The sequence below is a fragment of the Xyrauchen texanus genome, chromosome 36 (genome assembly GCF_025860055.1).
Source record: "Xyrauchen texanus isolate HMW12.3.18 chromosome 36, RBS_HiC_50CHRs, whole genome shotgun sequence".
In the NCBI taxonomy this organism is placed as follows: Eukaryota; Metazoa; Chordata; class Actinopteri; order Cypriniformes; family Catostomidae; genus Xyrauchen; species Xyrauchen texanus.
Window position 1 is genome coordinate 27,814,865 of NC_068311.1, and position 25,855 is coordinate 27,840,719.

Consider the following 25,855-nt stretch of genomic DNA (forward strand, 5'->3'; position numbering starts at 1 on the left):
ATTTCTATTTCAGTTTACAAAAAATGTATTTATACATTTACTTTTAGTTTACGATAATAACCATGGTCACCTGATGCAATGCCACATCCTTTTGAGAACCCTTTAAATTGGTCCTTGAACTGGTTCTTATGCCCAACAGGAGCTCTGCTGGCATTGAGTACAGTGAAAATTGCTCCGATCTGGGACAATTAATACAGTATATGTGGAAATAAATATAGACACATATCAGTGCTTTTGCAATGTGACTTCAGTATGAACAGTCAGGTCGAAATTCATGCTAGTTTTACAGGGAGAACCTTATATTATTTGATTTAATCTATATAATCTGTTCATTTAGTGCTATTAATTTGATTAAATATAATGTGTTAAAAATGTATGCAATTAATCATGCCACCATAATAAGGAATTTTCCAACCACCTTGAGCAATTCAAGCTTGAAGTGCCACTTCCATGTTTTTGCTCCAAGTCAGGAGGGGGCAATAAGTACAGCCCCAGCTGTACAGATACCAAACCGACAGTTAGGAGGGATGCACTGTCATGGAGTCCTCACCGCTGCCGTCCGCCAGGTGACAGAGGAGTCGCTGCCGGCTGCCGGGAGTCGAAGGAACCGCTGTCGTCTGCCAGAGGGCGGAGGAGTGGCTAAGGATCTCTCTCTCTCTCTCTCTCTCTCTCGCCCTCGCTCTTTCCATCTCCCCTCTCCCTCTCCCAGGGCCCCAGAGAGGCGGAGGGGAGTACGTCATGCCACAGGTCTCCCCGACCTGAATCGGCAGAAGAGTGTGACGAGGAGGGCGTAGCCGGGCTGTGATGATTGACGCCCGGTGCTGAATCAGCCAAATCACAGGAGAGGGATAAAGAGGAGCCAGGGAGGACAGTACGAGAGAGACAGAGAAAGAGAGAGACGCACGAGGCCGCTGTATGTTTTTATGTTTGTTTAAGTTAATTTACGTCATTAAAAGTTTTGCTGACTGCTCAGCCAGTTCCCGCCTCCTCCTTGCCCATCTTTTACCCATTACAGTATAGTTATATAATCAAGAAATTCTTAAATTATAATAAATAGGATAGGTAAAGGTAAGGTTTTTTAACAATACAAGCCAGTTAAGGTCACATAAACAACATTAAAAATTTTTTTATTTGAACAGAAAATCAGAATTGAGCACTTTGCTGTGGGGTATAAACACACCCATAAAGTCATTTGTAAATAAACTGTTATTTGTTGAGTGTCACCATTGACTTGAAATGAAACACTTCATCCTTCACCACTAGGGAGCCATTAATGCTGCTAAATTGCTTTTGTTATTGCTGTGCTGATGTGTATGATATGAATTGAAGAATTGATTGGACTGTTTGTGCTCGTCTGAGAGAGAGGGAGAGCCAGAGAGATACATGGATGTTTATTAGTCATTGCCCATCCTATTCCACAACACATCCATACACAGCACATTTTCTCTCGACCCAACCCAGTAACCCACTCTGGTCCTACTGCAAGCTCTCCGCACCAGACTGATTTACTGCACATCTTGGCACTCACACTTACCTTTCTTGTCCCCAAAGAACAGGGTTTGTTGTGCTGGGTTTGACCACTGGAGGGAGGTGTTATCATTATAATCTACTCGACAGGTCATGTTGGCCGTGCTGCCCTCCACCACTGTCACATTCTGGGTGATGGGGAACTGAGCCTGGCTACCTGCAGAGAGACAGACAGAGAGAGAGACATGTATATAAACAAACCACAGCTATACAAGAAAGGAGGGTGGGAGGAAGGCAAGGGGACAGAGGAGGAGAGAAAGCATTTAGGTACTACTTGTGAATCTAGTCTGGTTGTGTGACGGACGTGTATGGTGAAAATATATTGACTAAATATATACAATTAAATGTGTAATTTTTAACAAAAATATACAATTGATAGTTCCAGATAGGTAGGGTACTGCAGGCCTAAAAGATATAATTTACTCATTATAGTGCATTTTTATTTTTATTATAGCAAATGTTAATTTTGGATTAATAGAGCCCAACTATTAACTTTGGTGTACATTTCAGGGACTATATCTTCTGAAGGAAGGATGGCACTACTTAATAAAATTATGTTTTAATAGATATTTGTTTACTTTATTTTCTTTATAGTAGCATTTTACATTAATGTTCCCTTTGTTAAGGGTTCATAAAGGGGTTTTATATATAAAGTGACCAATATCTAATTTACAAATGCATTACAAATCATTGATATACGGTTTTAACTACATGAACAAAAAGGGCGACTTTCATACAAGACTTGCCAAATGAGCCGTTACCTCACGTTATAAATGCTTAATGACACTTTTTCGACATTAATGTAAAGTAGACACATATGAATGTGTGCAAGCTAACATTACAAACCTATGTACTTAAGTTAAAATACTATTTCGCAAGTATTCTGTGAAAGTCACCATTTTTATTCATTTTGTTATAACCTCATATAAATTATTTATAAAGCATTTGTAAATTACTTTAATTTGATTCACATTAATGAACCCGTTTGTAAACCCTTATCAAATGGAAGATTAATGTAAAGTGTTACCATATTAATTTTGTTGTAACCATTAAAAAATGTATAGACTTACAACATAATAAACTCAAGTAAACCGTTACTCATCGCTATGTTATTATGATTCAAAAACAATTAAAACACATTTTATTGATCCTTCTAAAGACTACATACAGTATAATAGATGATCATGTTAAAACTGTTACAAATGAGTATCACACACATTTATGAAGGACAATGTATGAGTAAAGAAAGCACACAGAAACAAAGTCGTAATTTTTTTTTTCTCTTTCTCTGTTCATTCTGACTCGGGATCAGCCATAATTGGTAGCATGGCCTAATTAGGGCTAGTCATGTTCGGCAAGTGAGACACCGCCACTGCAGCTGGGTGGCAAATTGACACATAATCCTGACTATGGCGGGCCTTCGATCCGAGTTAGTGACCGCCTCGTGTCTTGTCTGGGAAAAGGGGGGCAGAGCAAATGTGTGTATGTGTAAGGGGCATAGGGGACATTCAAGCCAGGCCTAATCACCTGGCCTCAGTGGATTCTGCTTGGTCTTATTCCACATTGTCTCTTAATTGCATTCCGGCTGCATCTCAACCCTTTCTTTCTCTTCTTTAAGGCACATTTGATGTCAGAAAAAAATGGCCTTTTATACCATTATCACAGGTGGTCTTGTAAGGCAAAAATGAAAGCTGAAGTGTGTAATTTTTTTTAAGTCAAAATACTTTCTCCAATACCATTTTAGTAGAATCAAATATAAGTGAGCCATTCGTTTGGGATTTCCCACCAAATTGGAAAAAATTTTCACTCTGTGGCACTATAAAAAAAAAAAAAAAAAAAAAAAAGTTATATTCTTAATGTGTATGTTTGTCTTGTCTTTTAGTAAATATATCTAAACATCCTTAACCCTTTAAGTATGGATTTTATAAAATAAAAAAAAGAAATGCACTGTACATTTTCTTGTAATCAGTAAAAACATCAAACTCATGAAATATCTTTGTTTCATATGTTGTTGGAAAGCTCTCAAATAGAATATAACCAGCCTATTTGTTTTACTCAGACAAAAATATAGCTTCTTTGAAATACATCTGTCCTGTGAACAGGTGCTGCTCATTTGCCACGTTTTCGTTTATAACTAAACAAAAAATAAACAGAACATAAAATATCACATACCATTATTAGATTATCTTTAAAATGACACACACATTAAGTAATTGGATGCATAGATCATTTGATCATTTGGGTGGCTGTGGCTCAGGTGGTAGAGCGGGTCGGCCACTAATCGCAGGGTTTGTGGTTTGATTCCTGGCTCACATGACTCCACATGCCGAAGTGTCCTTGGGCAAGACACTGAACCCCAGGTTTCTCCCAATGGCAGGCTAGTGCCTTGCATGGCAGATCTGCCGGCATTGGTGTGTGAGTGTGAGTGGGTGAACGAGACACAGTGTAAAGCGCTTTGGTAGCCTCTATATATAAGTGCAGACTATTTACCATTTACCATTTGATAACACACGAAGCACAATGTGCACACAGCATCTGGCATCTTGCTATCTGGCTACATACAAGTTCACTTTCCTGGATCAGATGACTTGCTGTAGCGTCATGGAATGCCAAACCAATCGGACTGAATTCAGATTGCTTGAACCAGCGGTGATAGGCCTCCATATTTGGGCAGGGAGTCATGTGATCAATCACTCTAATTATATATGGCCACCAGGAGATGGGCTCAAGTACATGACACAGATTCAATGATGACTCAAATGACACAGAATGAAACACATTCTGTGAAATCTCATTAAATCATGTCTGCATTCTACCAAACCTTTAGTCATTGTTGTGTTTGCATGTGCAATTAGTTCTTATGTACAATATTTGAAAGCATAAATATTCTGTGATGCATTTTGGACGTTGTAAGTAAACACACACACACACACACGCACACACACACACACACACACACATTTTTAAAAATGTTTTAACAAGACTTTGCTTTCTAGATGTCCACAGAGCAAAAAGTTCCCAAAGTTTAAGAAACACACAACTATGATTTTAGATGCAAAATATATGCAGTTATATTTGGCTAAATCACAGGAAATGTAAAGTGACTCGTATATCAGCATGTTCATGCAAAAAATTATTCACAAGCTAATACTCTGTCTCGTGCCAGTCAGGGATCACCATGTATGTTTCCCAAAAGTGCCAGACACAGCTGTTTTCTCATGAAGGTGACATTGGGATCTGTCTAATTCAAGGCCCACATGCTACGGATGTGTTGTACCGACTGTGGTGTTGGCTGCCTCCTTCATTAGTTCAGATCCACATGAGCATGTGAGGTGTGAGATAGATACAGACACTGAGTGTGAATGTTAAATACTCATCCAGGCTGATAAATAAGGTGATTAGATGAAGAGAAAGAACGAATTAAACTGAAGGTCAGGGAAGACATTGGGTTTAATGGTGTCTTGTTACTTGGGTGAAAAAGAACAGACCATAATGCTTAAATAATTCAGGCAAAAGTTTTTATATTCGCTCACCCTCATGTTGTTCCATACTTTAATGACATTCTTCTGCAGAACACAAAAGGCATCACGTTGACATTCTGTGAAGTTTGTTCATGTGAAGAACTTGTTCATGCAAGAACTTGCTGTTCCCCGTCTGCCACTTACTTGAAGTTGTGTCGATGTAGTGACACTAGGTGTTTGTTCTTAAGAGCCCCACTGACCTTTGCTTTATTCAGAAAAGGCCAATGAAAATCGGCGAGTGGTATAAAAGGAGATGGCCATTTATTCAGACTTATTCTTCAGAGCCGAGCGCATATATGTGTTCATCACCTTGTTATTTGCTGCTGGAATTACGGCGTGTATCAATGGTCACCCTTGCACGGTTGAGGGTTGTGCTTCCTTGTGAGTCCATAGGTGTAAACAAAGAGTATATACAAAAGAGTATATTTTCTCTAAAAGAGCTTGCACAAACGATTGCCATCTTTTTAAAGATGTCCGTTTGCCTTTGTGCTACTGGGTGTGGCTGTTCTCTCACCCCACTGGATGGCCATGAAATCTGTCTTGAGTGCTTGCGTCACCAGCACACTGAGGCAGCTTTTGTGGAGGTGTCATGTTGTCCCTGTGAGAACATGCCCATGAGAATGTTGTGGTCGCGGCTCTCTTCCTTCTTCGTGAAGCAGAGAGTCACTGCGGCTGCTTCTGATCCGATCCATCCTGGTTTGAAACTGAGACGGCTGGGTTGGCAAGCATTGTGAAGGTCCGTTTTCTAGATGCGCCCATCTCCCCAGGGGGGCTCTTTGGCAACACTGTCGAGGACTTCGTCCATCAGTTCTTGATGGTTAAGAAGCAGATGGAGGCCATCACTTTTTTTGTGAACAGGGTGTGCATAACCTCACACTTCATGCAGTATCATTTTGGAATTCAGTTGTTATTTATCAATATTACAACTCAACAATTTTTAATTGTTGTCCAGTTTGTCATTATAATATGACAGGGTATTATTATTACTTTGAGGATTTGTATTATACAATAGTAATACTTGTAGTCTTATTTACTTTACTTTCACCTGTAGCTTATATTCTGACATTGAGGCTGTAGAATAATGATGTCAGTTTGAAGAGGAGGAAGGCATTGCCAGGCCATGATGGAGGTCCTTATATTGTTACAGTGGTGCCGAAACCCGTGAGGGAGGAGGGATGTGCTGTCGCGGTGTCCTCACCGCTGACATCTGACAGGGAAGCAGCCCCAGCCGTTTTCCTGGGGATGGAGGGGTTCCAGAGCATAAGGCTGGAGGTACCACGGCAGTCTGCCGAGAAGGGGTGGAGCGGTTCCGTCTGCCAGGGGAAGAGAAGCGGTTGAGGACCGGCAAGCAAGTACTTCTCTCTCTCCTCTCTCTCTTTCTGTGTCTCTACTCACCCTTTCCCTTTCCCCACGCATCCTCTGCACTCTCCCCCCAGGTTCACAGGAGACAGGGTGAGCCACCGGCTGACAGAATGGCCAGAAGAGCAGCATCCCCCCCCCCCCCCCCAGAGATGTGGGGGTGGGTGCGAGTTAGTCAGACCAAAGGCACCCCAGTCTGAATCGGGCGGGGGAGGAATGTGATGAGGAGGAGGGTGTGGCCGGGCCATGATGGAATATGGCTGCCACTGATTTAGTTGATCAGTGGGAGAGTGAGATAAAGGAGCATCCGGAGACGCACATGGCTGCACTGTACGATTGTTTATGTTGGTTTTAAGTTTACCATTTTAACCATAAAGTTTATGTTTACTGTTCATCCTTGCCTGTCCTTATATTGTTACAGTCATATTTTACATTTATTGGTTAATTCCTTTAAATCTCTTGTTCTAGTTTATTCATTTCAGTGCTTATATTGATTATTAAAGAGATTTTGAAAATGCATTGCAAAGGAGAGAACATTTTATGAAGCATTTTAGCTAATACAACACGGTGTCTAACAGTCTAACATTTTTGTAATTGTGTTTCCAAACAGCCTTTTCCTGAAGTCGTTTGTTTATGAGATATAAAATTGTCATCCTAAGTGACAGGGTGCTGATGTGATTGTCAGAAAGATATCATCTTTGAGGAAGTTGTTGAGGACAATTGGTTTAGCCATTTGATTATGATTATGAGTTTCTTTTTCTTTCATATTTGGAAAATTCTAAGCTACAGTCAACACAGAAATGTAGTTTTGCAAATAGCATAGCAAGTGAGAAAGTAGCAGTTGTAAACACAGTTCTTATTGGAGCAAGTCAGTTTACTTGGCAGCATATTTCCTGTCAGGCAAGTACAAATCCTCTTGAATGGGGAAAGAGTGAAATCTCTTAAACTATTTGCAAGGATTGCGTGCCGCCGCGCTGCGCCAAACCATAAGTCATACACGCAAAGTCAATGGGCATGGCCAGGAAATGTTGGTATTTTCGTGCAATCATGCGCTAAGTCTAGGGGTCATGTTCAATTTAATTCTGAGATTCTTCTCTGGCACCATCTGCGTCCTGTTATATAGTCCATTCCCTATCACGCACCAGTTATATATACAAAGACAGCACATTCATAAGAAGTTGGTAGTGTAAATGGACTGTACGCAAGGAATAAGAAGAATATTAATATGGACTTAAATTTTTATGTGCATTAACATAATGTTGAACGCCAAGCAGATTTCTATGAAAGTGACACGCTTCTTTTATACAAATGGGAAATGTGGTTCTCATCAGGATTTGGATTTACACCCCATAACACTATAGAGAATGTAAGTAAGATTAATCATTTTTATCTACTGACACAAAAATCATGGCTTCAGTTCTAACGAAAATGTAATAAATTTATTGAAACACGAAAAACTTAAACCAAAGATATTTCTCAGTTCAAATTACACTTCAAACTAAATGAAAATATAATCAAAAGAACAAAGTGGTCAACAAAATCATACCAAATCAAGACATTTTAGTCTCTCCAACTCCTTCCTCTGGCCCCTTTTGCAGTGCCTTAAAAATCACTATGACAACAGGTGGAAAAATACCAATACAAATTAGATTCTAAATACAATTGTAAATATAAACCATGAACTAAAGATAGTTCAACGAATCTCATAAATATTTGTTTCCTAAAACAGCTACAACAGAGATCGTCATGGACATAATTTGTTTTCAGAGTTTGGACAACTTTATTACCACCTGCTGCTGGAATCTCCAATCTGCAAATGCAGGAACTAAGTTTAGACTGCACAGCAAACAGACACCCTTTTGAAATGTCTTAACTCAACTACCTATTTCTCAGTAAATTGTGCTTTTCGCCACTTCATTAACATACACTGCACCTACAGTTTGCACTCATACACCCACAGATAGCACAAACACTTCCACCCACGCCCACTTGCACTGGCATCAAAATTGTGCTTTGAATTAGCAATCTCATGAAAATTGGCTCTTTTTATTTAAAGGCATGACCTCCTTTCTACAGCTGTTATATTAAGTATTGAGATTGTTCCCAATCGGTTTACTATAAATGTTCTTGAATGATCATACTGTGAATTTGGCGAGAGGTTGTAAAACGTTCTTTAGCTGAAAAAAGGCCTGAATGCTATTAGACTGCAACTTTAACATAACCTATATATGCACTTTGTGCTCTGTGTTATGCCTGAAAAGTAAATGTGCTAATAAAGGTTAGGCTATTTCGCTCACCAAGAGCTGTTGGAATTGAACGATGTCTTCTAAACATTCTTTTGTATACAGTGTGTTATCTTATACATACTGTATACAATCACTGAACACTATGGTCCTAATAAAGTGCCTGATGTGGTCTTCTGAGTTACCGTAGTCTTTCTGTCAGCTCGAACCAGTCTGGCCACAAATTAGCTGCAGATTTGACACTCATTATTTTCACATGCAAATGAGCTTGTGATTCGCCGCAAATGTTTGCCAGAAGTTTCTAGCTCTTCACCGGTAGTGGTGAAGCAAACATTTGGCAACAATGGACAATTTGCAGCAAGTTTGCAGCAAAGTTCATTTGAATGTGAAAATAATCAGTAGCAAATTTGCAGTAAGTTTCAGCGAATTGAAAAGATTCAAGTGAAAAGTACCATTTGAAACATAATAATGATACGTTAGCTTCCTTTAGTATAAGTTTATAAGATACAGAAATAGATTCAAATCATTTGACAATGCTATAAATATCTCTCAGTGAAACTCTACTACCATCATATCAATGAATAATCAATTTCCCAGTTATATAAAACCACAATTTGATCCCTGCATTCAGAAAAGAATCTGTAACATGAGCCAAATCTTGTTTAGCATTCTCTTCATTGTCTAGATGGCTTCCTCCTCAAATCTCTTTGAACTGTTTTTAATGCACCTTCCATGCCCAGACTAAAAAGGCAAACTGCAGATGCTCGTATCAAGGCTGTTCAGTGATTGTCCCAGAGAGAGCAGAGTCCTGGCTGCTGTACTGTACAGGTGGACGATGGGTCAGCAGCTTACGTTTCTCATTTTACCCCAAACCACTTACAGTAAATCCCAGATCAGCTATTTGCTCCATTTGGCCCTTAAATACAACAGGGCAAAGCTTCAGCATAAATTTATGGTAATACTGCCTAAAAGGCCTTTTGTGTTATTGTAGCTGTGAAAGCAGTTAGAGGAGCTAAAGTCACAAATGAGTACATTTCTAGGTCTGTAGACTTAATACATTAAATAACACGTTGAAAAAAATACAAAATTTAACCTAAAGGAATAGTTCACCAATAAATGAAAATTCACTCATCATTTACTCATGCCATCCCAGATGTGTTTCACTTTCTCCCTTCCGCTGAACACAAATGAAGACTTTTAGAAGAATATGTCCATACAATGCAAGTGAATGTTGGCCAGAACTTCGAAGCTAAATAAAAAAAAAAAATTATACACATAATGGTACCATCAAATTAATCCATAAACCACCAGTGGTTTAATCCATGTCTTCTGAAGCAATCCAATAATGGCATGAGGGTATGTAAACGATGTGAGCCTTTTTGGGGTTAAATAATTCCTTTAAACACCTAAAATTAAAACCGCTGTGTTTATTATGTGACCCAAAGTGAGATGATCCAAAAGCACCGTCTATGGGACCTTGTTAGAAAAAAATGCCAGGTTCCATACAGGATAAGCTCACTCAACAGTATTTGTGGTATAATGATGACTACCACACACACACACACACACACACACACACGCACATACACAAATGCATTTTTCAAAGATTCAAACTACATTTAACTTGGCAAAGCATCCTAAAAAGCGTTTATGACTAGAAACAAATGAGATGTGATCTAACCAAAGTGAGACACTCCAAAAGTGTCCATCTTATGCATGAGTACATAGACCAACAAATAAAAATAGAGCAGACGGTAGTTGGCCAATAACAGGGTTATGTATTTGAAATACTGTATAATATACGTTAAATATAAATTATATATTATATTAATAATCAAATAAATCATTATGTAATAAATTATCTTTATTTGGGGCCTTTCTCAGTAAATGTTAATTTTATGCAATTAATTCAATTAATTATTTGGCACATTATGTAATTAATTCAGTTGAACATTTTAATTGATTGACAGCTGTTAATTTGACAAAGATAAGGTTAGTGAGTGATTTTATTTTGTGGCTATACATTTGTAACAGTGTGCATTTTAATGTTTATGGACTGGCCCCATTCACTTATATTGTTAGCCTTACTTTAACATCGATTTTTGCTTTGATTTAAATGAACAAGGTATAAGATTAACAGTCAGGGGGAAAAAAAACCCACTAAATCAACATGCAATCACTAAATCTGGACTACATTTACATACAAATATTTACATAAAACATTCTATTCTTAACAATTAAATAAACATCAAGAGTGAATTAGTAGGGATTTAAAGCGTTGAAAAGTCATACGCAAACACCTTTGGTTAAGTGCAACAGGAAGCAGCAATAAATGAACTACACATCCAAAAAAGCTTTTTTCTGTTTCAGCTGACTGCACCACATAATGGAATTCACTCTTTGATGAATGACCAAAACGCAGCCAAGCACACCACTGTAGAATTCACTGTAAGCCATGGGTGCCACCGAAAGCTAACACATAACCACAAAACAGCCAGAGGAACAACCATCTCAATTCATTACACGCCAATAACACCCTCCCATTCTCATCTTCTGTATTAAAGCCAGCAGCAGCATTTGCACAAATGATCCAGTACAGGAATCAACAGCACAGCTCTGGGTGATTCTCGCTCCCGCCACTGCATTGTAATTCTCAGTAAGCCAGAGGAACACAATATTGCTCAGAAATTGCTCTTTCATAATACAGGAAAATTAATTGATTTCTCATTTATATATCGTCTAAACATCAACTCGATGTAATTTCTGTTACACTTGCATCACCAAACAGAATTGCTAAAATTAGGACTGTTTTCAGGCAGATTCCCTGAATACTTACCTCTTCTGCCATTGGTTGGATAAACAGATAGTCCTGCCCCACACTCATACCACTGGTACTGTATGTATTCCTTATAGATCTAAAGACAGCCACTGAAAACACAAGTCAAGAGATTTTTTTCTGTTATTTTTTTATTTATTTTCCCCTGTGCACTTATGATTAGTGCCTTAGGAATGAATGGCAAGCTTATCTGATAAATTCCCTTTTCACTGCGATTCTATGGCTTTAAACTGGCAGGAGATTAAATGAGAACTAATGCAAGAGGTAATATCATTTTGAATGCTATGTGATTGGTATGTCTGTCAACCTTTGCTGGGCATGAGAAAATTAAAATTCATTACTTGTGAAAAAGCCCCCATGCTGAGGTAATGAGAGAGTGGATGAATTAGCTTTCATGCATGGCTTCATTTTGGTATTAATACACATACACGGGTGTACACAGACACACACAAGTAAAAGATTATCAAAAGGTCTAAAAGTACTGAAAACCTCCTAATTTATTGGTTTATAAAAAATATATATAAAATCGTATTTCCTTTTAAAGATACTGTAATCTATGCATATGTTTTCAACAGAAATGTATCTGTTTAAGTACCTTGCCATATTTTAAGGGCGATCTCATTCTTATTCTTTTTTTCAGTGTTGGGCTGTAACAGAATACATGTAATGGCATTATGTATTCAGAAGAAAAAAATAAGCAACCAAGTTAAACAGTGCCAGCCCACTTTTTCAGCCGTTTGTGTTCCGGAAGTATTTTTCCCAGTAATTTTTTCCACAGGCTTTTCATAAAATCCTTCAAAAAAGAATTCTAAGCCATGAACCAAACCAACCAGCTCCGTGTGATTTCAGGCAAAAAAGTTTTGAAAATCTGACAAAAAGACAAAAGGACTGTGTAGTTGCTCTTGTAGTTTTCACAAGGGCACGTACCACAATACCATGTAGAATTGAGAAAAAAGTAATTTGGATAAATGATGATGGAAAGATGAATACCTATTGATTTTAAGTTCATTGCTAAATAATCAGACATATATAGTATATACAGTATTTTGTTTGAGGGTGAAGGGAGGCCAACTGGATTGTATAATTTACAGTGGGTCATGGAAGTGGGTGGATGCTGCTGGATTTGTTTGGTGGGCTTTGTTGGCCACAGTTCTCTGATTGTGGATCATTCTCTGCTGGACCATGGGTAGTGCAGTTGTTCACTAGGAATTATTTTTAAACAATAAAGTGGAAATACCACACACTGATCTCTACCATCAATGAACAACCTCGGAGCTCATGGTAGGTCTTTAAAGGTTTATAAGTTGATTTACAATTTGATTGGAATTCCTTAGTTCTGGAAGCAGAATACAGTTATACAGTTAAAATGAAGTTACAGATACTTTACAACATTTTGTTAGAATACTTTAGAATACTACTCTCATAATGACCAAAAAATCAGGCAGAAAAAAAAATATTTTCAACAAAGTGAAAAACGTCTTGTTACTGTCGTAACCTCTGTTCCCTGATGGAGGGAACGAGACATTGTGTCAATGTAGTGAAACTATGGGTCGCTCTTGGTAGCCCCAAACCTCTGATCTTTGAGGAAAGGCCAATGGGAATTGGTATGTGGAATTTGCATCCCACTAACCCAGACATACAGGTATAAAAGGAGCTGGCTCACAACCACTCATTCACTCATAAATTTTTTGCACTGCGTGCCTCGTAGAAAATCCACCCGTCGCCAACGTAACCTCCCGCAAAGCCCCACGTGCATCGTACAGTCCCCCGCACCCTGGGGACAAGACGATTGCTCATAGTGGGGACAGGCCTCTCCCCAAAAAATGGAAAATCATACAGCTGGGGCCATTTGTCGCATCGAGGAAAGATAAGGGGAAAGAAACAGTGGAGAACACACCTTGCCCGAAGGGTAGGTAATATGCGGAACTACGTGAACGGCAGTATCACATGTGGAGGAAGTCCCCGTGATAGGTCCTACCCAAAGGGGACAGAGCTCTACAAACACGGCGACTGGTGGCAGAGGGAGCTCTGACCAAGTAAGACGCGGGTTAACCAATGGGTAAACTGTATCTCAGAAAATACATCACATGGGGTTGCTCACAGGCAACCAGCACACGTGGAGCACCTACCCCAGATACAGGGCATACTAGCGCACGTACTGGGCCAGCATCGAATTTCTCTACAGAATTCGCCTGCCACAGGGCTAAGGAGGAAGGACATCCAGGGTTCACAGTCTTGTGAACTCGCATGGAGGAAAAAAGAGCACGTCTTCCCCTCCAGGAGGGGAAAGTCTGGTGGGTGCTAGTCGCTAGGGTTCTTGGTGCCAGACTGTGGGATGGGGGCGTCAGCTTCCTATGGGGAGCTCTACGTCAGGGCCGAGCTGTCGGCCTGTGTTGAGGCAGAGCAGACGGGGAGCAGGACCTTGATCTGTGCTGGGGCAGGATGTGCTGGGGCAGGATGTGTTGATTAGCCTCCATCTGCTTCTTGACCGCCGAGAACTTCTGGGCAAAGTCCTTGACGGTGTCACCGAATAGGCCAGCCTGGGAGATGGGGCATCAAGGAAATGCACCTTGTCGGCCTCCTTAATCTTGACCAGGTTCAGCCACAGGTGGCACTCCTGGACCACCAAGGTGGACATCGCCTGCCTGAGAGCCTGCGCCATGACGTTCGTTGCCTGGAGGGTGAGATCAGTCACTGAGTGTAGCTCCTGCATCAGTACCGGGTCAGGACTACCCTTGTGCAGTTATCTCAGTGTCTTGGTCTGGTGCTCTTGCAGGAGGGCCATGGCATGCAGGGTGGTTGCCAGGGATGACGTGGACTTACAGGCCCTGGACGGGAGTCTCTGGCGATTCCGTCAGGTGGCAGCGTTTTCAGCCCAACTGGATCAGCCCGCTTTCTGATGCTGCGATCGAGAGCTCATCCTGTTCCCGAGCCCCGAATGAGACATTAAACTCACCTTGGGGCGTGCCACCTGTCTCATCCCAGAACTTGACCGGGGCAAACCAGCTTCCTTGGGAATGGGAGGTCCGTGGGGGATAATCCAGCAGAATCATTTCCATTGGGGTCCCCAAATCGTCCCCAGTGCTATCCGACACGTCCTCATACCCTAGGGTAGAAGGGTCGGGCGGGGAGCGGCTGGAATGGCTTTCCCGCTGAAGAAGGAAAGCCGTGACTGCAATGTTGCCATGTTCATGTTCTCGCAATGAGAGCATAAGTCATCCCCGAATGCTGTATCAGCATGGGCACGGCCAATGCAGATGAGACAGTGATAGTGTTCGTTTGAGGCAGAGAGGTAGCGACCTCAACCAGAAACTATACACAGATGGAAAGGCAGCTTTAAAAAAAACGCTCTCCATCAGTGCCACTATTTTAGATGAAAATTACTCTTTTAGAATACTTCTCTTTTTTAAGCTGTCGAAGCACCCAGGGGCGTTCTCTGCACTCAATCCATGCACAAGGGGGAGAAACCGCTGAAATGCTCCATAAATCCAACAGCATACATAGGTGAATGGAACGGCAGTGGAAGTCAATGAATCAATTGCTCGGCTCCGAAGAAAAAATCGGAATGAGTGGTTGCGAGCCAGCTCCTTTTATACCCATATGTCCAGGGAGTGGCATGCAAATTCCACTCGCCAATTCCCATTGGCCTTTTCTCAAAGATCAGATGTGTTTGTGGCTCCCAAGAGCGACCCCTCATGTCACTACATCGACACAACGTCGAGTGAGTGACAGATAGGGAACAATGTTTTTCTAAACACTACACAAACGCACGCTGCACACTTGTCCTCTCGCTCTCTCTTCCCCAAGAGCAGCGTGTGTGCAGTGTTCCCAGAGTTTCGATTTCACAACAATTTAGGCCAATTTAAAAACAAAATTGCACTTAGTGCACTGTCAGATGTGGACCAGAATCAATCAGCAATATTTTACACTAATATAACATTTGAGAGCATGACTGTTTCCTGCGATTGTGATTTATGTGTAAATACATATATCTGGCTGCTTCTGTGCGAAACTTTACAATGTAAAGACAAATGTCTCTTGATATGCATAGGTCGAGGGAGTCATGTCGACATCGGAAAGTTGCAGAACATATGGGTTGAGAAACAGAAGTAATAAACATCAATAATAGCCTATGAATAGATCAAATATGGGATAAAATACTGCAAAGACTGGAATAGGGAAAATGACTTGAAGTGGATCAGTGGTGTTCCAAAAGATAACAGAAAAACTTTACATAAATAGCTACAGTAAATTTTGTGGCTTATAAACGTGGCACCGGTTAGTTCAGTGTAACAAGTATTGTAACATACAGGCATAAAAACAAAGAAAGGCCTTGAGGGAGATCTGAATCAGATGATCAGCGGGAGAGCGAGATAAAGGGGAGCCGGAGACACCAGTTTGAGAAAGACACATGTTTGTTTATGTTTGTTTTATTTTGAGTTTTACATTGAATTTTATGTTGACTGTTCAGACAGTTCCCTCCTACTCCTTGCCCATCCTTTAACTGTTATAAGCACCTAGAAACAAAAGAGTGTCAGTAACAAAGGAGATACAAAAACACAAAGAATAAATATGCCTAAATATGGAAGCAAGCAAGCCTAGTTAAAATAATTTATATACTATATTGTTGTCATGTGACCTCACTATGTACCATGTTTAATTTCTGCTAGTGGCATTCAGTTATCATTTTTAAAATAAATATGGTTAATTTGCATTTCTTATCCAATTATATCAAATGTATTAATCTATGTCAGTTCTATCAAATAATGGGTTAAGAAGAAGATTAAGATTAAAATGTTAAAAGTAATTAAAAATGCCATTCTAAACCTTCACTAACAACCCTGCTTGGTAGCTACAATGTAACGGCTAGTGCCCTGGATTTTTCATATATGTTGGAAAGTGGACGGAATATTGTAGTTGATAGCAAATTGCCTTTTGTTTTCCTTCTGCCTTCCATAATGAATAACTTCAGCATCCAAATCCACAGATTCAGATAATGGCTTCAGATAACAGGCACCCCTAATACCAATCCACAACATCGAGCTTGCATTGCTAGAAGCATCTGCAATCAAATACTTGTGTAGAGTATGTTTTGGTCTTTAAAAGTAGAACTACACTTTACATACAAAAAACATACAAATACTTATGAGAACACATTGGAATTTTTCACTTGCTAATGATGTTAGGCCTGACCAGAAATGTTATTTTTGAGAATTTGAGAATTAAGTAGGCCTACATTTCAATGTCCAAATCACACCCACAAGGACAGAAAAGAGAGAGTTGGAACAATAGGGACATAGACGTCCACAGAAAGAAGATGGAAACCTAATTATTAATCACTGAAAATGTAGCAACATTACATATTTTAATTAATTGGCTGACTATGAAAGTAACCGTGGCCTATTTGAGTCTTGCAGTGTGGGCTGAAGATGAATATAGTTAATTAGGACTGGAGGCCCTTTTGTTGTGGTTGTCTACAATAGGATCGAAGGGTCTAGTCGTATCCCTGGAGAGGAAGGGCTGGTGTAATTTTTCAGGCCACCCTTTCACGTACAATGGCGAATTATTAGTTACATTGGAAAGCACATGTAGAGTGAACGCTGAGCTGGCTGTTTCTCTAGGGATGCTCCATTTTTGAGTCTCTAAGCTTTTCTCGGGGAAGACTGATATATTAGGGGGCACATTGAAGCTTACTATGTCTTTTGCTGCTTCCTACAAAGCAGCCTCAAGTTAATCAACAAGTCAGAGAGAGGTTTAAGCAATTCAAAATGACACTAATGCTAAGTTCAATTCAGTTTAAAGCTAACTATCACTGATGCAGATGTGTCTTGGCCATTCAAACTGATGGGTTTATTTTTTTAACTGATTTAGTTTATTTTAAAAACAACAATATGTATCTTTAATCATTACATTTCACAATTATTGCAGTTAAAAAGGTGTATTTCTAAGGTGTTAATAAAAAAATCAAACCACACCTTTCGCAAATCATTTGCTTTAAACTGAAGATTATGTCATCATAATTCATTCTTCTGTCACTCCCAAATTGTTTAGGACTTTTTCCAGTGGAACTTTTCCAAATAACCCAATCTAAAAAGTAAAGTAAATAGCTTATCAACTATTGAAATGCCAGTATTGTGGTGCAAATTAATTTGTCCCTTGTTAGAAATTAGACAAATGCCACCATGAACACGAAAATCATCAATAAAACTATGCAAGGTAAAAGTTAATGCACTCCAGATTACACAGGTTCACTTGAAACAATGATGAACAGGGTTTGCACTGACCAAAATGTGAGGCTAATGCACTAAACAGTTGTGCCACTTTTGCGTGTGGTATTTTACAATTTACATTGTGCTATTACCAGCAAATTAATTTACTGAGAGATATAAGAGATGTACTTTTTCTATCAATCATATTAGCAGTAATTCATCAAATAACAACCTAGTCTCATAGAATGAGTGTTACTAGTTTAACATGCAGCTTTCTACATTTTGCTGCAGTTTCCTGATGAAGTGAACTCTAGATACACTACAGCAACTGTGTGTTTTATTCACTTTCACACAAATCACAGCAGTGGGGATTTCTTTAAGACTGCAAGGGAAGCTCAGCTTCCCCTATAATGTCAAAAAAATAATGGTCAAATATGTACTATTGTGTAAACAATTTATTGACTAAAAATGCGTTAGAACACGTTCATCTCGAAGACGAGTTCGTTCAGAATCAGCTACATTACATATAGCAGGTCGGCTGACTCGATTTACTTCTCATACATTCCCGTGAAGCGTCAGTGCATTTCCCTGTTGAAGCCGAGCGTCCATTGACTTCAATGGGGCTGCTCTGAACATTTTTTTCAGTGCTCGAAAATAGACGGTCATTGGATAAATGCTGCGATTATGTCCCGCCCACGGACGCTCAGCGTCTCTGGGGGTGAATGAGGAGTGGGCTGGCCGGACTCGGGCTTCAGCGTGATGATTGGAGGATCTGTCGAAAGACTGCATCTCCTTTTGATTGACAGCGAATCTGTACTATAAGAAGTCACTGAAGCTATTTCAGCACTCAGTCCCATCGCGGATTTCTCAAGTGTAGTCGAAAGACAAACTGCTGCAACCTATTTCTTTATATTTGTTTGGCGAAATTGCTAGTCAATTTGCATAATACATTTCACACAATTATACACCACATTCCTTGTTTCAGTTTTACCAAGTTTAATATATTTTGTTTTAGAGCGTCGTTCGTTCGTTCGTTCATTCATTCATTCATACAGTAGGCTAGGCTAGCGTCGTACGGGTGAAACTGCGCACGATGGCAGACGGTGCTAATATTGTCGACCTGATTTTGGTGAAGCCATTTGAAAGTCTTCCTTACGAGGAAAAAATTAGAATTAAACAGCAGGGCAGATCAACACCTAAGATTGATTTAGTGCAAAAAATAGGGAAAAATAACAGGTCTTTTCAGCTCTCCTGGTATGACAAAGTTAGCTGGCTGACTGGAAGTGCTGTGACAAATAAAATGTACTGCTGGCCATGCCTCTTGATGAAACCATCTCACGGATGTGTTGTTTGGTCAAAAGTGGGGTTTGGAGATCTGTCTAACTTTGACAGGGCATATAAAAGACATGAAAAGAGCAATGAACATGTGAGTGCATGTGCAAGATTAAGTTGCATGGGCAGGATCAGGGTTGAGCATGCAATCAATGAAGGTGCTCACATTCATGTGACTAAACATAATGAAACAGTCAAACAAAACAGGGCCTTCCTAAACCGCCTTATTGATGTAACATCCTTGCTTGGCCGACAGGAGCTGTCATTTAGGGGACATGATGAGAGTAGTGAATCATCCAACAAGGGCCAAGTAACACAATGGGCCAAGGTCGTTTAAGCAGCCTAGCTCTGCTGGCCATTGAGAAGACACTGGTCAAGTCACTGGAAAAGACGCCTAGTTGGTACGACAGAGTCACAGTGCATTTTCTCGAAAAGGAACGTAGGGCAGAATTTACTTTTAAATAAGTTTATAATGTAGGCCGAAAATGAGCTTCCCCTCTTTGAAAGACCAGCAGCCGCCACTGAATCACAGGTACTATGGCTGTTTAGGACTTTATAAACAATTAATTTTTGCTCTATTACTCACACCCTGCAAGGTTAATAATAATAATAATAATAATTCCTTACATTTATTTAGCAATTTTCTAGGCACTCAAAGCACTTTAAATAGTATAGGGGGAATCTCCTCAACCACCACCAGTGTGCAGCATCCACCACCTGATTTTTTTTTTTTTTAATATTGTCTTTATTATTCTGTTATGTGATGTTTTTACTTTTTACTTTGGGGATTAAGTTGTGAAATATTAAGCTTATGTCAAATGTATCACTTGCTTGTTTTGTTAAAATTCAATAAATATAATGTTAAAAAAAAAATAGTATAGGGGGAATCTCCTCAACCACCACCAGTGTGCAGCATCCACCTGGATGATGTGACGGCAGCCATAGTGCGCCAATATGTTTACCACACACCAGCTATAGGTGGAGAGGAGAGTAGAGTGATGTAGCCAATTCAGGGATGGGGATTATAAGGAGGCCAAGTTAGTTAAGGGCCAATGGGAGAATTTGGCCAGGACACCAGGTTATACTCCTACTCTTTACGAGAAGTGCCATGTTTTTTTTTTTTTTAATGACCACAGAGAGTCCAGAGGTCCACAGAATCATTATAATCAATGGGTGTGAGGTCATATTTGCTTTCTCAGCCAGATATTTAGAATACATTTCTGACCAGACCTTTTTTAATTGAATACCCCTGACTATTTTATGTAAATAAGCTTATAGTATGAACAGTGTTTAGATTCGTTTTTCATGTTAACGTGATAGTTATAATGAAAATGGCAGCTAAGATAAATACAGAAAAAAGTATGGCCCCCATCAAGTTTTTATCCAGATAATATGGTAGTTGTAGAGCCCTGCCTTAAATTCCCTTCAATAGCGTGTGTCAGATCATGGTGGTCCCCCACTATAGCATTCAGAATCGACCTGCAAGATTGGAATTGTGCATGTAAATTCAGTTCAGCACAGATTTTGTGGGCGCTTTTACACCATTGCTTAATCTTGCATAATTCCTTTAGTGAATTACAGCACATAATATATTATAATTTTTTATCAGCCAATATATTTTTACTTATTCTATCTTTATTACTTAATCTATTTATTTTTATTCTTTCAGTATAATATGTCTACTATTGCTTTCTGAGGGTTGCCACACTAAATTTTGTTGTATTGGATACAATGACAATACAGTGTCTTATGTCTTAGAGCACGTGGAAATAACCAGCACATGTCAATTTCCCAACTATAGCCTGTTATTGATTTGCCTACGTAAATAATTTTGCACCTTGTTTTTGCATACAAATTCATGGTAACGCCAAAGAGAGAGACATTACTTTTCTGTTTTATATTCATCAAATAAATGGCATCTTAAACCTCACTCAAGCCTGCGTGTCTTCCCAATAGAACTTAGTTTTCCTAAGTTTTGGAAAGTTATCATACAGTCTTAGGTTTAGGGTGAAGGTTATGTAGGGTTAGGGTTAGTGACGCAACTTGATATCCAATGTAAAAATATGAAACAAAACCAATTGAACACCACAGAGATAAGCTTAGACTTATAGTAAACATCCAAATATCTATAATAATATTCTAAAACAATAATCTATTTATATCTATGTGCATTACATAAATGCAATGGATTCTCTGTATGAACAATTATCTTAAAAACACTTCAAATATAATCTCATGGTGTCCCTCTGTTTGCTGTCTTATTCATTATGGTAGCCTTTTGAAATACAATTTGAGCAGATATTAGAAAATCCATAGGTAATTATCATATGAGCAGAGACTTGATTACTGTTGCCTATGATTACTGTAGGTGAATCAATCCCGGTTAATGATTTGTCAGAAATTGGCCTGATTCATCGCAGCTTTAGAAATGAGGTCCACATGTACAGGATAAATAAATAAACACATTTCCTGTGCTTCTACATGCATTGTACCTCTTAAGTCACAGTTACTTTTTTAGGACTAAACAGTACTCTGTAAATTACACAAATTTGTGTTTACACAGAAATGTGTTTACAGACAGACACAGTATGCTCAATATGCCATGTAACTTGAAAACTGAAGTCACTATCTTTATGCTGTTGCAAACCTGACATCCTTTTTTAATGGAAAACAAAAGATGTTAGGCAGAATGACAGCCTCAGTCACCATTCAGTTTCATTGTATGGATAAAAAGAGGCAATGAAAATGTATTCATAATTTTGCCTAACAACTCCGCTTGTTTTCCACACAAGAAAGACATTCATACAGGTTTGAAACAACATAAGGGTGAGCAAATGATGACAGAATTAACATTTTTGGTAGCGCCATCCCTTTAAATATCAACATTTTGAATTATGTACTGCCATTTCTATTCACGGCCAAGTGTGGCAGAGAGAAAGTGAGCGGTTTTGACTGCAGCTGTAAAAGAATAAACAGGTACTGCTCATAACTCTGTTTGCTCAACAGCCTGAAACTGGATGGGTGAATAAATCCTGCTGCAATAACTGCTGAGCAACAATAGAAGTGTGACGTAGCCCATACATACACACACACATATGCGCATACACACTCTCTTACACACCTATACGCCCCTTTTAATGGTAGGGTTGTGTACTGTCCTTCCCAGTAAATTATCTCCATGGGGTGCGAGGAAACAGGCAGCAGAACGGAAAATGGATTTCCCCTCTCTAGGTTTAAAAGCCTTAAAGTGCCTTTCGCTTTCTTTAAAGAGACAGCAGTGACATGCACCAAAATACTTCTAGATCAGAGAGTAGCTCTGAATGCTAATGGCTATTCCAAAACACACCTCACAGTGGTGTGAAATCACTGACAAAGTCGGGGACTGTTTGGGTTAAACCAACAGCTGTTCCCTTCCGAGGGAACTCGCACTGCGTCGTTGAAAACGACTCTTTGGGGAGCGCTCCTTAGCGTGCGCCTCTGAAGTATGAATGGAACTATTCCAATCTTGATTGGTGTTGCGTCATGACGTAACATGTGACGGCATAACCGGATGCATAAAAGTGACGCCGGCACACACATACATTAGCTTTCGCTCTTCAGCAAGCGCTCTATGTATATTGTTTGTCTTATTTGGTGTTGTTTGTCCTATTTAAAAGAATTATGGCCACCGAACAGTTCAAGAAGTGCGTGCACCCCTGCCCTCGTTTTATTACGGGTAGGGACACGCACGATTTGTGTGTGAACTGTTTAGGAGCGCAGCACGCACAGGCAGCTCTCGAGGGATCTGCCTGTGAAAGCTGTGAAGCACTACCCCTGAGAGTGCTGCGCTCCCGGTTGGCGTGCTTTGATGAGCACGGTCAGGCTCGCGTTCCCCACGGTTCTAGTCCCGCGTCTGTTGAGGCAGCGCGGCGATTGAGATCGTGGGGTTCGCGAGCGGATCTTGCAGATGAGAATGAGACTGCTCCGCACTTTCTCATTCTTCGCTTGAGGATCCCGAGCCTACTGTGAGTGGTGCAGAAGCCCGCGTCGTGGCTTCTTCTGCCCACGATCAGGTCCCAATGCACGAGCTCTCTGCTTCCGAGGAAGTGGAAATGCTCAGCATTGATGTGGACGACCGTGAGCCAAGCACGCCGGGTTTCGCCAGGCTTATGAGGAGCTGGTTCAGGTTGTGACGCGTGCTGTGGCCAGACTTAACATTAGCTGGCCACAAAATGAGCAGGAACGCACGCCGGAAGCAAATTAGACGAAGCGCTTCCTGCAGCACACGCCACAACCCCAGCGCCGGGTTTGCCGTTTTTTCCCGATCTCCACAAAGAGATCTCGAGATCGTGGGATAAATCACATTCGTCCCGTGTCTCCACCCCCAGTGTGGTCGATTACAGCTATGTTTTAGGGGCACGGGATATGGGCTATGGGAAGATGCCTGGTGTGGAGGAGGCTTTAGCCGGTTACCTCTCTCCTGAGTCGGCATCTTCCCTTAAAACCCTGGCGCTGCCTAGTAAGCCCTGCAGAGATACATCTGCATTAATAAGCAGGGCTTACATGGCGGCAGGTCGGGCTGGTTCATGCCTGCACTCAATGGCGATTTTGCAGGTGTACCAGGCCGATCTCCTGAAAGATTTAGACGAGGGGGAGGGGCCAACTCCGAAGATATCGCTGAGTTGCGCAGAGTCAGCAGATCTGTCTCTCCGGGCCACTAAAGAGACGGCCCGCGCTATTGGCCGCTCTATGGCAGCTATGGTGACCACGGAGAGGCATCTGTGGCTAAATTTGTTGGGAATAAAAGAAAAAGACAGAGCTTTTTTGCTTGATGCCCCACTCTCGCCCTCTGGCCTGTTCGGCGACGCTGTTACATCGGTCGTCGACAGGTTTCAGGAGGCGAGGAAACAATCTGCGGCGTTCAAGCAGTTTCTCCCCCGTAAATCCAAGTCTAAATCAAGTAGGGTGGGGCAAACAGATCAGCCCCAGCCTTCAGTCAGCTCCTCGCAGCGCAAGAGAGCAAAAGGAGAGCATTTCCTCTAGAGCCCCTCCTCCAGGAGCTTGGCAACAGAGGAAACGCTCCCAGCGAAGCCATCCAGCCAGGGGCCGACCTGAGGGACGTCCTTAAGGCTAGAAGGGCTTCGGGAAGAGGTCCTAACCGGGTGGTAGAACCTCGGAGGGCTGCTCTCCGCTGCAGAGCAACCGAGGTTGTTCTCGCAGCGGAGCCCTCAGGAAATCGGGTGTCGGTTTCCCACCGCCTCTGAAGCTTCGGGCCACACCAATTTTCAGCTGAACGCACACCGTGCCGTTCAGCGTCAAAAGATAAAAACACACATCAATTGTGGTCACAAGAACTGTATCGACCAAATCCTGCCGGTATCCCGCTTCAGGAGGTCGAGAACAGTGCGCGAAAAACACCCGAGAGGCTGGTTCCCTTAGTAGATTTTGTAGAGGCATGGAATCATCTTCCCAACATATCTGCATGGGTCCTGCATATAATAAAATCAGGGTACAGACTGCAGTTCGGGCACTGCCCCCCCAAATTCTCTGGGGTGGTGCAGACTACAGTGGTTCCGGGGCAGGCTCAGGTTATGGAACAAGAAGTGCAATCTCTGCTGCTGAAGGAGGCCATAGAACGTGTTCCTCATTCAGACAGGGAGTCCGGTTTTTACAGCCGGTACTTTATAGTTCCAAAAAGGATGGGGGGTTGAGGCCGATTTTAGATCTCAGAGTTTTGAACCGGTCTCTGAGGAGGTTCAGGTTCAAAATGCTTACTATTCCTGTCATCGTGAGTCAGATCAGATCCGAGGACTGGTTTGTCACGACAGATCTAAAAGACGCCTATTTTCATGTATCCATCCATCCATGTCACAGGAGGTTCCTGAGGTTCGCTTTTGGGGGCGAAGCTTACCAATATCGGGTTCTTCCGTTCGGCTTAGCACTATCTCCCCGCACATTCACCAAATGTATGGATGCAGCTCTTGCTCCACTGAGACTTCAGGGCATCCGTATACTGAATTATATCGATGACTGGCTCATTCTGGCCCAGTCTCGAGAAATGGCGGTTCGGCATCGAGATGTCGTTCTTGGCCACATTCGAAGTTTGGGGTTGAGACTCAAACCATCCCAGTGCACAACGTTTCTGGGTGTTGTGTGGAACTCGGTTACGATGCAGGCACGCATGTCTCCTGCACGTATCGAGTCCCTTATGGCGATGGTGGCCGGGTTAAAGCTAGGCCAGGCCATCACTGTAAAGCAATTTCAAAGACTGCTGGGCCTCATGGCAGCGGCATCCAACATTGTAACTTTGGGCCTTCTACACATGAGGCCCCTTCAGTGGTGGCTGAAAACCAAGGGGTTTTCCCCCAAGGGGAATCCATTTCGTATAATCAGAGTAACGCGCAGGTGCCTTCGTTCTCTGCTAATATGGAAGAAACCTTGGTTCCTGTCCCAAGGGCCAGTGTTCATCAGGTTTTATAGTCTGCACCTCCCTAGTACGCCTGGCGCACGTGTGCTCTCGTCCTAGGTGAGTGCCTGAGTTCAGTTTCACCCTAGGGCAGGCCTTTTTTCGGTGCGTGGCCTAGTGGGCATTCGTTCCCCAAAGAGTCGTTTTCAACGACGCAGTGCGAGTTCCCTCGGAAGGGAACGTCTCGGGTTATGACTATAACCCTTGTTCCCTGAGAAGGGAACGAGACACTGCGTCGTCCTGCCACGCCCCTCAAGGCCTGAGAGCGGCTTGCTTCATCGCTAGGCTAATGTGTGTGTGTGCCGGCGTCACTTTTATGCATCCGGTTATGCCGTCACGTTACGTCATGACGCAACAACAATCAAGATTGGAATAGTTTCATT

General features: G+C 41.3%; 1 pseudogene; it reads right to left on the reverse strand.

Moving 5' to 3' along the window:
• The window catches only part of LOC127629699 (cell adhesion molecule 2-like), an 83,054-nt pseudogene extending 68,515 nt beyond the window's left edge, over positions 1 to 14,539 (reverse strand).
• Positions 14,540 to 25,855: the final 11,316 nt, after the last annotated feature.